Source organism: Petromyzon marinus, chromosome 15 (genome assembly GCF_048934315.1).
Source record: "Petromyzon marinus isolate PM22_M1 ecotype Great Lakes invasive population chromosome 15, UKy_Petmar_22M1.pri1.0, whole genome shotgun sequence".
NCBI classification, from domain to species: domain Eukaryota; kingdom Metazoa; phylum Chordata; class Hyperoartia; order Petromyzontiformes; family Petromyzontidae; genus Petromyzon; species Petromyzon marinus.
In genome coordinates, this window is record NC_133681.1 from 531,391 (window position 1) to 546,523 (window position 15,133).

At 52.4% G+C, this 15,133-nt stretch overlaps 1 protein-coding gene across 3 annotated transcripts in view; it reads right to left on the minus strand.

Moving 5' to 3' along the window:
- GREB1L (GREB1 like retinoic acid receptor coactivator) overlaps positions 1 to 13,900 on the minus strand; it is an 89,960-nt gene extending 76,060 nt beyond the window's left edge. For all 3 annotated transcript variants that reach the window (XM_076067171.1, XM_032954580.2, XM_032954577.2), the window contains exon 1: positions 13,744 to 13,900. The gene's annotated coding sequence lies outside the window, so the exon portion shown is untranslated. The remainder of the gene's footprint in view (positions 1 to 13,743) is intronic.
- Positions 13,901 to 15,133: the final 1,233 nt, after the last annotated feature.

The window sequence follows — 15,133 nt, forward strand, 5'->3', positions numbered from 1 at the left end:
AGCTCCCGGGCACACGTTGGTTTTTTTGCACTCATTTCGTACCAAATCAGGTAGTCAATTAATCAGAAGCCAAGTTTCTTCATTTCTGGTAATCTTCCTACTCTATTTTCTTTAAAGTCGGCTACAAGGAAGTAACACATTAACTATTAAAAGACTAAAACGGCAGGCAAGATCCCTCTCAAAATGCCACTTACCATTGATAACGGATGAGAATTCTGAGCATTTTAACCAATATTTCGAAATGTGATTTTGGATTTTCATGTTTTATGTCAAATCGAGCAAAAAAATCTAAACATGTTAACACAAGATTCTTATTTTTTAAACAGTGAAGCGCTTTCTACAAAAAAATCTACAAAACGATACACTATAAGCTTGCTTGCAAGCAATCCCTCAAGTCTAAGGTTTGTTTTTCTTAGGTATGATATAAGGTACAAAATTATGGAACGAAATTTTGACCGCCCTGGTACTGGACTAACATTTCTTCAAAGGTACGGTACAAAATACATTTCCAAAGGTAAGGTACGAAATTACGGTATATTTTATTTGAGTACGGAATACGAAAAATATATCGTACCATATCACAGTGGCAACAAGGAGGAAACTGGAAAGGGGAAGGAGCTCTTCGTCGCCCACGCCAACTGTGATTCGCACACCCACCGACTCACACACACACACAACAACAACAACCGCCATTCGCCACTAAGTGGCGGTGACATCACCACAACGCTTGTGCCAGGCCATGTGCACCTTGAGGCCACGTGAAGTGTCGAACGCCCGCTGGCAGGAGGTCATGGGGCAGACCCAAGTGCCACGGGTCGACTGACTAAGATGACTGAGATGACTGACTGATGCACCACCTGTGCCCCCTACTGTGCCAATTTGCTGTGCTTTAGCCACCCGGCGCTCCGCTCATTGTTGTGAGCGTCGCTCCTCCGCCCTCCGTTGTTGTTGGAGGGCGACTGCCTCCAACTGCCCAGTAGCGTCCTTCATGAGCCTCCTCCACAGAGGCCGATCTGGTACCAGTCATCGGCAAGTCCACTTAGCTCCACGTCCTTCAAGTTGAACAAGGAAGGGCTCCAACTGCCAGCCATGTAGTTTTACCCGGGCCCACTCACCATCATGAAGGTCCTTAATGATCGTGAGCAAAGAGTCAGGAACTCCGAAAGCATGAAGAACAACCAAGAGCACAGGCCTACTGATGGTATCATAGACCTTGACCAGGTCAATATGAGCAGAGATGTAGGTCTTGTTGAAATTCCCTACACCTCTGCTGTAGCAGACGGACAGAAAATATGGCATCTGTGCAGGACCGCCCTTTCCTGAAACCGCATTGGGGCTTCGCAAGCCTCTCCTCGGCGTGCCTAGTAAGGCACGCTGAGGACATTTAAGTCACCCAACAAGATGACTCTATCCTGAGGGGCCACTTTAGCCAGCACCTGTGACAGGAGGTCATAGAAGGCATCTGACTCATCGGCCTTGCCTGCATCCCTCCACGGATGTTCGTCTTCAGTGAGGGCATAAGTAACAACGACCACCACTCCTCGCCTGTGGTTGATGTGAATTAATTACCACTAAAAGTAGCTTGGGGCTTACAGCTTTCCACGCCTCACCGCCACGCTCCCACGCCCCCTTCATTCTTTTGTTCAGAAGAAGAGCCACTCCCTGTTGTTTGGCAGTCTCCTGCCCCAAGTAGAGGACTGTCCACCCCTCATGTTGGCAGGAGCCAGAGCCGGTCCACCGGACCTCCTGAATACCACAGAGGTCGAGGCGGTACCGGTCCAGCTCCTGACAGAGGAGTGGCAGCCTCTCCTCCGCAGTGAGCGTTCGAACATTCCACGTGGCCACCCGTAGTGTTTTTTTGTTGTTTCTGGAGCCCCGAGGATAAGGATTCAGTCTCCTGGCTCGGCCAAATGGGGTTTGGCCAGGAGACGTCATAGACGCCTGTCCCCCCGGGGGCCTCCGGCTAAAGCTTAATTAAAGTTTTAAATCGTGGTTTAGTGGTAATTAATTGAAGGTGGAGGGGTTACCAGCCCCTGGCACCCATCCAGAGTCCCCATTTGGCCACTGTGGTGGTTACAAACGCCATGAGGGGAATGGACAATCTAAATTGGCCCTCCCCCCACAGCATTGCTCACCATGGCATTGCCATCCGGCACCAACGAAGAGGAAGGGGATTGTTTTTGCCGGACTCCATACACCCCCCCACACACACACCCATACACCCCCTTAACTCTGTATAATGGTAACCATGACTGCTGCACAGAGCAGACATTTGGCCCAAGCTGAAATCCTGATGCTGTTGCATCTGTGGTTGGGCCGCCACCAGCTCCTACCTTACTGCTGCACCGCAGAGAACCCAGAGCGAAGCATCAGTGAGGGTAATTGATGATGCAGCGTTCACCAATTCACTCCACTCACTCGCTCACCAGCGGTAAGTCCCCTCCTTACTACTCTGCTATCGCTACTGCCATGGTTGTTGTTCCCATGAACGTCGCTCGTTGATTCTTCCACTCGTGTTGAGGTCTCGACCCACATTGTGTTCAACCACCACTCTGCGGGTCACAACAACTCTTACCCACCCACCCACTCACCCATCCACCCACTCACCCACCCACCCATCCACCCACCCACCCACTCACTCACTCGCTCACCCACTCACCTACTCTGGAATCCCCTCTCATCATCTCTTTCCCCGAGCTCTTACAATAACCTTGATAAATTCAACAAACGTGTTACACTCCATTACAATTTTGATAACAGTGCTGTTCGTTGCTGGCCACTTAACGTTTTGGGGCAGGTGCCCAGCAACTGTGTACAAAAACTTCCACACGTTCACACACACGCACCCCCTCCTTCCCTTTCCCGACTTCAACACGAGCCGTTCGAGCGAGAGAGAGAATGCTGGCCGGTATGCGCACCTGCGGGCACTGGTTGATGACGCACGCCGGTGTTTCTCATTAAACTGCTCCCACGTTAGCTGCCCCCTGCCGCCCTGTTGTGTTTTTTGGGGGTCGGGGGGGGGGTTCGGGGTTTTTTCCCCGAGTTTCTGTTTCAAGGTCACTGCGCCACTGTGATTTACCTGCCCGAGCTGCAGTCTCGGGGTGTCGCGCTCGGGCCCCGGCTACGCGCAGCGGCAGAGACGTCCGTACAGACGGCCGCTCGCTCCTCCGGCCGCGTGGCAGTGGCGTGGGACGGTCGAGTGTGCGGGCGGTGCAACCGCACTCCAGGATCCACGGGGCCCACGGGCCGGATAGGCAATTGGATCGGGGGAAGGGCCCTACTGCATTCCTTGTACGGGGCCCATGCCAAGCACATGACACCACTGCCATAGACTCGCATAGCGACCCGCAGACTCGCATAGCGACCCGCAGACTCGCATAGAGAGCCGCAGACTCGCATAGCGATCCACAGACTCGCATAGCGATCCACAGACTCGCATAGAGAGCCGCAGACTCGCATAGCGATCCACAGACTCGCATAGCGATCCACAGACTCGCACAGACCGCGCGGTAATTAAACGAGGTTCTCGAGTGTAACCAGCTAATAATGGTCTCGGTCGCCAATGACTCTTTTTCAAATCCACGCAGACCAGCGACACGGTCATTCTGTCGTGCGTGCAGGTCGTAGATTTGCACCGCGGCCACATCCCAACGACGCTACTCCGTCGGCTGAGGAGGCCACACCTTGACGGGCTAACAATGGGGTTTGTGAGTGGCGCCCATCAAAGCGCCTACCAGAAGCATAATCGGCGTTCACGTCAGGTCAAGTTCCGCGATGGTGTTGGGGGGGGTGGCAGATTAATCATAGCGGTGTGGAGCTGCGCATAAAATTATGTCAGTGCAGGTGACGCATCGAGATGCGACGTAAGCCGATCTCGACGGTGCGATCGGAGAGATGTGAGGAGGTGGTGGGAGAGAGGATGAGGAAGATGATGGGGAGATGCAGGAGAGATGAGGCAAGACGCAGCAATAAAACCCACCTCTCCCACATTCATCCAAACGCCGGGGTGGGTGCAGGTATCTGATCTGCCCTACGTGGAGAGAGGGGGGTTGAGGGGGGTGCATGGCGGTCATCTCCCCACCCCCCCCATGTCCTCCAAGGGAACGGAGGGGGAGGTGGGGGTTGGAACTGTTTCCAGCGCTCAGACTGGCTGGGTCAGCCAAGCAGGGGGTGCTCTTATGTAAGTCCTTACGTAACTGCCTCTGCAATAATAATGCATGATCTGCCTCCATCTCATTAAAGTACTGTATACAGAAGCACTGCGTGTGGCTACTATACAGCCAACACAAGGTCGTGCACTGTCCCAGCACAGCACAGAGAGCAACGCCCCTGGTGCAACAACATCGACGATTGCGCTCTCTGCCCGGTTCCTCTCTGTCCAGAGGATTCCTCCATTTCTCCTCCCTCTCTCTGCACTGTGCCTCCCTCTGTATTCCAAGCCTCGTCGCGTTGGCAAGCGTCGCGTTGGTAAGCATCGAATGCCAAAGTGGTCCATGTTTTGTTCCCCACACACGCATTCGCGAGGGCCTCAGGGTCACGGCTCTGGTTCAACACTCACCATGACCTCCCCAGAGAGCTCCCCCCCCCCCCCACTACGTGCAGGTGCCAACTGCGCACCTAACACCATCTCGTCGAGACAGAGCTGGCTGGTGTTGGCGGGGCATGTGGGGATAGTTCTGTGGTATAGGCGACCTCCTACAGACAGACTGTTGGGTCAAGTGCAGTTGCGGAGGGCCTACGAAGGTCGGCACGGCACACGCGGGGGTGGTGCGGTCCGCATCACACCAGCAGTCTCTTCCACACAGTGGCTTCTCGGGGCCCGGTGAAAGAGGAGTCTGTTTAAGAAATTGGCACCATTTGTTTCACCTGCTGCGCCCATGCCAACCATGCTGTACTGGGCTTCTGAGGTTGTCTATAGATGCCACAAGAGACACGGGGCTTCCGAAGAATACGAGGTGGACACCACAGCACAATTGTTGGAGGGCAGGTGGGGAAGGCTTCCGACGATTTCTATTCGTGGGCAAGGCTGCGGTGGTGCAAGTTGTCCCGATGCCAACATCTCTCTCACTTGCACCAATGCTAACCACACTTCTTAGTGTTGCACGCTCAGTCGGGCGCCTTCCGCTTCGTGTGCATTGAGCGCGCGTCTGTCTTGACAACGCTATGCCCTAACCTTCCGGCGTGACACACAGCAAACATGACATTTTGTCTCAGTCTTAGGGTTCTGCCACCCGCAGGCAATGCCGACGCTATCCGATGTTGAATGAGCAGTCTAAATAAAGAGGGCCATCTTTTCTTGGGGTGGGTGAGGGGGGGATAAAAAAATACCCTCATTATAACAATGTGTAATGTACGTGTTTGCAATGTAAAATTGTTATCAACATAGAATTACAAACATTAATTAAACTCTAGATTAAGTTTTTCGTCTAAATCATACACGCTTATGCCTAGGTGAATAAAAAGCCACTGTGTTGATTACTCAGCCATCACGTGGCTCCGTTGGCGAGGTGGTTGGCAGTGCAAGGGTTCAAGAGTTAACGTTTAACCCCGAGGTTGATTTTGTGGCTTTCGCATTTGACTTTCTGACTCAATGTATTGAATACTATAATGCAACTAGCCTTTTTCCTGTCAAAGGACGGGTGTATTGCAGTAAATCCCAAACTTGCAAGCGAAAATCAGACCGCGACGTGATATCAATTGCATCAATTCGTGTGCAATTTGTAAGGGTGGTGACAGACCTATTTAATTTTAAGGTTATAATCCCTTGTTCATCATGACGTCCTTTTTACTTTGATGTCTCAAAAGCGTTACGGAGATCACGTGACGTGAGGGTTCTGCCTTTGTAGTGAGGGTTGTGAGTTGACGCCGAGGAGGGGGGAGGAGGCGCCTCGGCCCCCCATGTGGAGTGACATCAGCCGCTAATGATTATGAATGGGGGGGTCCATTTGGAGGACGTCACCTTATGATTATTAATGAGGGGGGCTGGTCAACGTGGAGTGGCGTCACGAGCGTTGAACACAGACATTCTTGGCTTATTATTGTTGTTAATAATGTGGGGGGGGGGGGGGGTGTCCATTTGGAGGACGTCACATGCTCATGATTATTAATGAGGGGGGAGTACTCCATATTGAGTGGCGTCACCCGCTCATGATTATTAATGAGAAGGGGTGGGGGTGTCTATTTGGAGGACGTCACCTGCTCATGAATATTCATGAGGGGAATCTTGACTTACAGCTTTCGTGACTGCAGGAATTCATATTCTTTGTGTCTTTCGATAAAGTCATGTAGATAAAAAAAGAAAATAAAGTCATGATGACAATTGCTTGTGTTGCAATCGAAACGTCGTGATATTTATTAAATTATTTTCAGTTTATTTTTACATTATTTTGTTATTCTTTTTTTCTATCTACGTGACTTTACCGAAAGACCCAAAGAATATTAATGAGGGGGGCTGGTCGATGTGTAGTGACGTCATGAGCGTTAAGGACAGACATTCCTGGGTGATTATAGTCGGTAATAGCCACCAGTGAGCACGTTGAACCGCTCGGTGTGAGTCCGTGTGATGTATGATCTCGGGATCACTCTGTCAAGGTTTCCAGCCACAGTGGTGATGGTGATTTCGTGAATCTGTCTGGGGTTTTTTTTATCAGCATCGTTTCAGGTGAGGCCATTTCCTTCGCAAACTGAACCCCTGGAAGAGCTCCTCGTCGCGGAACCATCTGTCATCACGTGACCCACCGCGTCTGATAACCCACTTACGCAACTTGTGCCGCCACCGCAATGGTAACGTGACTCGCTGTCACCCACAATGCTTTGCCAGCTGCTCTCCAAATGTTCACATTAGAGGCAGCTTTTCCCACTTACGTAATGTGTAGTGACATCGCAGGATGTCAACGTGAAGTGCCGGCCTTAGAGAGGCACGGCGTGGTGTAATAACATCGCGGATACCACAAGGGTGTGGGTGTAGTAACGGCCCTAGAGGGGCCCGGCGAGCGCTGTTTGATAGCGCTGGATGGCACCACGCTTGGCGTGCAGTGCCAGCCTTACAGGACAGGGTGAATGAGTGCCGGCTGAGGGATGATGTTACTAAAGGCCATGGCACTCTGGTTGACCCGGGAGGACACGTGACCAGTTAAGTCTACAAAGGGGCCCCAAGTGAGGGCTAGGGGTGGTCACGTGGCCAGGACCAAGATCCTTCCCGAGGTTTCTAGAAGGTGGTCGTGGCCAAGGGCAGAGCCAGCCACGCCGCAGAGAATATAAGCCGGTCCCCCGAGAGGGACCAGGGTTGTTGTTCATCCTGGAAAAAACCTTCGTCTACGTTCTCCATTTAACGAGTCTCCAACACGTGGACCTGGACCCAAGCTATTGGTCCCGGTCCGTAGAAGCAGTTCCGTTGTGACTAGTGTAGTTAGCCTGGTGGTCACCACCATAGGTTGTTATTCTGTTAAGGGGAAAGTTACCCCGTGTGTTGGAGTTAAATAAACGTGTTGCCTCCAAGTCTACGTCTGCGACTCAGTTGAACTCACTACATATGTAAATATGCAGTCTTTTTCAAACAATGTATGAATTAATGTTACAATTAAAATCCGCCCCAATTCCACATGTTTGAGATCGTTAATGATATCTGCGAGGCGTATTAAAGTTATCAAGTATTACATAATACTTCCACACAGGCACGTACGGATTCAGGACGTCCACAAGGAGTGGCGGTGAACAGATTACAATCGGCAGCTTTACACAATCGTGTGGATTGAGCAGTAGATAGAGGCCGACTATGTTCAAGGATTGGGGGGATAGTGTGGGGGGTTGGGGCTCCTTCCAGGGAAACTAAGAAGAGGAATAAGTTATCGTCAGCCGGCACGTGACGGCGGACGGAAGGAGAGACGTGAATTTGATACAAAAAGAAAACTTGAGGAAAGTGTCTGCTCCACCGTGGAAAACCGGGCTGTTCTGTCCCGGGGGTTTGGGCGCGTTCTTAGCAGAAACGAGCACGAGGCTTCCGAGAAAGTCTTACACAGAGGCGACTGCACGGTGCACGGAGCTTCTGAGGATTTCTACACAGAGGGCGGACGTCCGCAGATGCCAGGATGGCACCAACTGCCCAGATACGACACTAATCACTTCTGCAAATACGGAGGAAAAAACAGAACGGCTCCCTCTTTCCATTCCGAGGGCACCTGGGGCCCCGAGTTGCCAGGTGTCTTGACCTCGTCTCCAAGTGACTAGAGTTGCCATCTCAGAGGCACAACAAAATCGGAATAGATCTTTGGAAGAAAGCTATCTCACAATACCGCAACCAATACAAAAAAATCAGACTTTTAACGTCTTGGAAAGAGACGCAGATTTTACAGGACAGCTAACGTCCCGTGACGTTGAACTGGGCGTTAACCTGACCCCTGACCGGCCCAGCTGACACAGTCGCCACTGGGTCACCGCTGTGTTTCCTGGTGAAGCACGCACAATCTCCCGAGTGCCGGCCTTAGCCAGAGACCTACATTGGCGCAGGCCCCGAACCTCGCCATGTCCATGAACACATCACTGTAACGCAAGCACCAGCAGTAATAATCCTCTTCTAACCTTCATCGTGACCGTGACTGTAACTGGAGCCCTCGCCACCAAAACCGAAACGAACTATAACTTTGACTCCAGGATCGGGGATCGGGGCCCTGGCTGAGGAATGCGAGCCCAGGGTCGCCCCTCCCCTGCGCTGGCACGGCTGTGGGAGCGGTCGCCGTGCCCCGAGCACACGCGGGAGCGACACGACGGCGTAAACAAGTGCAGTAGCAGCACACCATCACCACCATCATCACAACTATCGCAAGTCATCATTGCCATCACTATAACCATCGCAGCCTGCATCATCGCAAATCATCACGACCATCACCGCCACTTCCTCAGCATCGCCACAACTATCACCAACATCACCACACATGGGGCAGTGGCACCGGACCCACCATCGCCAATGGCGGATCGAGAAACTTTCCATGGGGGAAGGGGCAGGAGAGCGGGAAACCCGAAATGTCACTTTTTAAAGAGTGGGCCATCACCCTCCCCTCGGATCTGCCACGAATCATCACCATCATCACCACCCATCAAGAACTCCCTCCTCCACTCCCGCCTCCACTGGCTTCCCGCCATCACCAGCAGGGCCAGCTACAACATCTCCTGTCTCCATTCCCTCCTCCACTGGCTTCCCTCCATCACCAGCAGGGCCAGCTACAACATCTCCTGCCTCCACTGGCTTCCCTCCATCACCAGCAGGGTCAGCTACAACATCTCCTGCCTCCACTTCCTCCTCCACTGGCTTCCCTCCACTACCAGCAGGGTCAGCTACAGCATCTCCTGTCGCAGCAGCAGTGGCGTTCAATGAGCACACTCTTATTTGGAGAAGATACTTCGAAAGCAGCCCGACACATACCCTGGCTTTCGAATCACACTGCACTTGGCTCCACGCCCCAGACATTGTGCACGTTATTCAACATCATCACCACCTAAAAAAAGGCAGATAGATCTCCCGTATAGCCATGACATACTTTTACGGCAAGTGGCTTTAGCGAACACCTGTGAAGGCGGGCACTGCACATGAGGGGGTAGGTGGGCAGCACCACGGTCGGGCACCTTTGTCTCCCCAGTACTCATCCACCACACCAGGTACTCAAGGCTGAGTCGACCTAGGGGAGCGAGTATCAAGCTCCGGTCCACTGGTTCGTAGCACAGTGTGGTATAACCACTGCACCACCGCTTTCAACCATCATCATCACGAGACCCTTGCTTTTGCCACCCAAAGCCATCAGTGGTATTAACAGCATGATGTAATCACAATTAGATTTGTATTTTTTCAGTTTCAGTTTATTTATTTATTTTTGGTATAGCCCTGTGAGCCATTCGGCTCTTCAATCGGGTGCAACCACAACAAACAAAAAAACACGAACAAGAAAAACATCTTAAAGTGACTATGTGACTGTGCAAACAGAAAATCCAGGAAAAAAAACAGCAACATATTCCTGAAAAAAGCACCGTACACCAACGCTGTGTGCAAAAAATCCCAGTGGGATGCAAGTCAAACAACAACAACAACCACAAGACAACTAAGATTAAGGCCATCAGTCTAACTCCGTACTACAACAAAACAAACATGTCCAAACCAAAAAAGTTTTCGAAATCACCAAAAAATAAATCCATAATTGCAACGTAACAGTGCTCACAGGGACTGTGACCGAATTTTTACAATAAACTACATAAATAACATGTAACACCAAATCCTAGAGCCATAGCTGGCTGCATGAGTTACTCCACAACAACAGACGCATCAGTCGGAGTATCGAATTTTTCAATGCACCTTTAAGATCAGCACGCTAAATCAAAATACAGATACTTTGCAGCGGTCATCCGGAGCGAAACATTTTATTTTATGGAAAGTTATTTTATGGAAAGTTGTTTAAACTGGTATGGCTACGTGAGGCCATTGACAATGTTTGATGGTGATAAAGGTGTCAATTATGTAATTCAGATGTCATGCAGTGACGTCAATGCAGCAGATGTCAGCAACAACAAATTACATAACGGCGAGGTAAAAAAAGGCGGACGCCATTAGCAAATGTCGTGACGTCACGATAAAGCGAAAACGAACTCCAACGAGTGACGTCATTATTAAGTAAATTTCCACGCTGCGACGTCACGTGGAGGGGCAGCTGCTCGTGCGCCGCACGACCAACCCGTGGGTGCGACGGCCGCTGGCGGCTGACGATCAGCGCGAGTGACGTCACCTCCCGGGCCCTCCCCTAGGGCGACTGCAATGTGTAAACATCGCCACTCGGGAGACAAAGGCGGCCGGGCGTGGTTCTGGCCAACACCACCTCCTTCGTGAACCGTACTAGCTTCCGTCGGTGCCCGCTACCCGCGCTTGCTCCAACAGTCTGCTGAGGGCTATGTGGGGGATCGTTGTCTTTGGTGCGACTGGTGCGTGGTATGTCCACCATTGTCACCACGCGAGACCCCCCGATCTCCCATCCCCCACCCCCTTCGTTCCCCCATCCCTCCCTGATCCCCCATCCCTCCCTGATCCCCCGTATCCTTGATCCCGTCTTTGTGTTCACCCCGCCTCCCCTGCCTGTACACATGCACCTACGCAAGCCATTCGCACGTTCACGTGTCCAGCCCCTTGCCAACCCCCCGCTTGATGAAGGACTGCACGCCACGCCGGTCACTGATGGCCACTGTCCGAGAACTCTCCCCGTGATGGGCGGCAGTGTTTGTTCGTGAAACACGTGGCCGGGAATCTAACTTAGGCGGGCAGGTTCATCGCATGCAGGGCGCCAACCAATGCGCCACCGCTCTCACCTACACCCCATCACAGAGTAGGGGCTGTTGTTAGTCTCGTTTTGAAGAGACTGTGAAATGTGAATGAGAGACGACAGTAAATAACATTGGTGGCCCGTGGCCGCTATTCCTTTGTGAATGCATCAGGACCCATAGCAAGCACACGACTCTCGTTCACACCTACCGCTGACATACAGGCGTATACCACACCGCACTGTTTAATAGTTACGGCTTAATTTCTCATGTTCCGGGTCTGCGGGTAGGCGCCACGTAGCCACCACTATTTGCAGATGTATACTGGATGTGGTGTGCCGCATGTGGATATATATATTTCCCGGGCAGCCGATCAGAACATAACCGGCTTAAATTAACTCCTTTACTGTACCAGACCGGCACAGATCCCTTATTCTGTACATTACGTGTGCCAAACACACACACACTATGTATTCTATATTATGTTGTGGTCACCATTATATAGGCCAAATACATATCCTATGAATTATATGGGTCAACACATACCCTGTGCATTATGTGGGTCAACACACATCCTATTGTTGTATATGTTCGTGGCTCATTGAGCCACGGGGTATGCATGGGGGACATTCACCTGGGTGGCCCATGCACCCCCCCCCCCCATGTCCCCCCCCCCCCTCATGTCCCCCTCACCCCATCACACACACACACACCCTGCTCCCATCACACATACACCCGCTGCTCCCATCACACACACACCCTGCTCCCATCACACACACACACCCTGCTCCAATCACACACACACTGCTCCCATCACACACACACACCTCCCATCACACACACACACCCTGCTGTCATCACACATACACACCCTGCTCCCATCACACACACACACCCTGCTCCCATCACACACACACACCCTGCTCCAATCACACACACCCTGCTCCCATCACACATACACCCGCTGCTCCAATCACACACACACGCTGCTCCAATCACACACACATCCTGCTCCCATCACACACACACACCCTGCTCCAATCACACACACACTGCTCCCATCACACACACACACCCTGCTGTCATCACACATACACACCCTGCTCCCATCACACACACACACCCTGCTCCCATCACACACACACACACCCTGCTCCCATCACACACACACTCCCTGCTCCCATCACACACACCCTGCTCCCATCACACACACACACCCTGCTTCCATCACACACACACACCCTGCTCCCATCACACACACACACGCTGCTTCCATCATACACACCCTGCTCCCATCACACACACACACTGCTCCCATCACACACACACACCCTGCTGTCATCACACATACACACCCTGCTCCCATCACACACACACACCCTGCTCCCATCACACACACACACACCCTGCTCCCATCACACACACACTCCCTGCTCCCATCACACACACCCTGCTCCCATCACACACACACACCCTGCTTCCATCACACACACACACCCTGCTCCCATCACACACACACACGCTGCTTCCATCACACACACCCTGCTCCCATCACACACACACCCTGCTCCCATCACACACACACACCCTGCTCCCATCACACACACACACCCTGCTTCCATCACACATACACACCCTGCTCCCATCACACACACACACCCTGCTCCCATCACACACACACACCCTGCTCCCATCACACACACACACCCTGCTTCCATCACACACACACACACCCTGCTCCCATCACACACACACACGCTGCTTCCATCACACACACACACCCTGCTCCCATCACACACACACACCCTGCTCCCATCACACACACACACGCTGCTTCCATCACACACACACACCCTGCTGTCATCACACACACACACCCTGCTCCCATCACACACACCCTGCTGTCATCACACACACACTCCTGCTCCGATCACACACACACACACTCCTGCTCCCATCACACACACACACACACCCTGCTCCCATCACACACACACGCTGCTACCATCACACATACACACACCCTGCTACCATCACACATACACCCTGCTACCATCACACATACACCCTGCTCCCATCACACATACACCCTGCTCCCATCTCACACACACCCTGCTCCCATCACACACACACAGACCCTGCTCCCATCACACACACACCCTGCTCCCATTTCACACACACACACCTGCTCCCATCACGCACACACCCTGCTCCCATCTCACACATACACACGCTGCTCCCATCACACACACCCTGCTCCCATCACACACACACCCTGCTCCCATCTCACACATACACACGCTGCTCCCATCACACACACACATCTCAATATCCCCTCCCCCCAATCTCGCATACACCTCGGCTGCCACTTCAACACACCCGCGAGTATTGTACCCGGGTACTCGCTGGTACTCGACAGCACCGCGTCCACGACGCGCCACGTGGACTCACCTCCCCGGAGTCCCCGCTTCTCGTCTCCTCCGTTTCCCCTGCTGGCGGTCTCCCCGAGTGTTTCTGCGCTCCTCTAAGCACGGCTGCAAGGGCGACTGCTGTTGAGCGCGGGGCTGGGGCGAGGGAGAGGAGTGGCTCCCCTCCCCGCCCCGCACGCTCTCTGTTCCTCCTCCCTCTCTCCCTGCCTCCATTGCTCCTCCCTCCCTCTATCCCTTCCTCTCCTCCCTGCCCCCCTCTCCCTCCCTTTCTCATTTGCAACTATCCGTGACGTTTTCTCTCTGCTCTCCCTGCCCTTCCATCTCTGATCCCTATCTTTTATTAACATCTCGGCCTCCCCCCTTGCTTCGCCCCCCTTTCACACTCCGCACTCTTCACGCACTCGGCCCCTCCATCCCGACCTCTCCCCCCACTTAGCCCCGACCCCTGCTGGGGGGAGGCGAGGGACGGCGCCGAGGTGGGCAGAGGGCGCCGCGTGTCTCTGCGGTGTCTTCTGGTGCCTTCCTCTGTGTGCCACTCTGTCACCTGGTGCCTGTGTTGGATTGCTTCCGCGGGTTTCTAATCGTGAATGAGGCGTCGCCGTGACGAGAGACGGCGCGTGCGGCCAGGGCAAACATCCAGGCCAGACCCAGATCTGGGACATCTGGATTCGACTCGACCCAGATCTGAACCCGACCTAGACCCGGACCGAACTCAGACTGGGAGCACACATCCAAGCCTACTCCTTGCCAATGAGGGAGGGAGATAAGATACAGTATCCAAAGATAGCGAGATGCAGGTTTGCATGCTAGGGGAGGTAGAGCAGATATGGAGGGAAAAGAAGGATGTGGAGATATAAGTAGGGATGTGGGGAGGTATAAGATCGGAAAACTATCATGGGAGAGAGGGGGGGGGAGTTAAATATGGAGGGAGAGCAGATACAGAGATAGCCAGGGAGGATAGTTTCATAGTTTCATTTATTTGGTATAGCCCTGTGAGCCATTCGGCTCTTGAATCGGGTGCAACCGCAACAAACAAAAAAACAAAAACATGGATGACGAGTATATCGATTCGGGAGAGATGTAGATATGTAAGGTGAGAGGGAGGGATAGTGGATATGGAGAGAGGAGGAAGAGTAAATATGGAGAGATGGAAGGGATATAGGGAGAACAGATATTACTACTATAATGAGCCAATAATGTCTGTGTGTAACATGTGTGACGTCACTCCACATGCCGCACCCCCGTCATTAATATTCATGAGCGGGTGGATTTTTACACTCGCGCAGGTTGGGCGGAAATAAATGTTTTCCCAAATTCGCTTAAAGTTTGACGTTTCTTAATTGAAAGCGAATGTAATAAATAGTTATACGCAGCAACAAATGGATTTGGTGTCTTTATTTATTTCTTCAGCA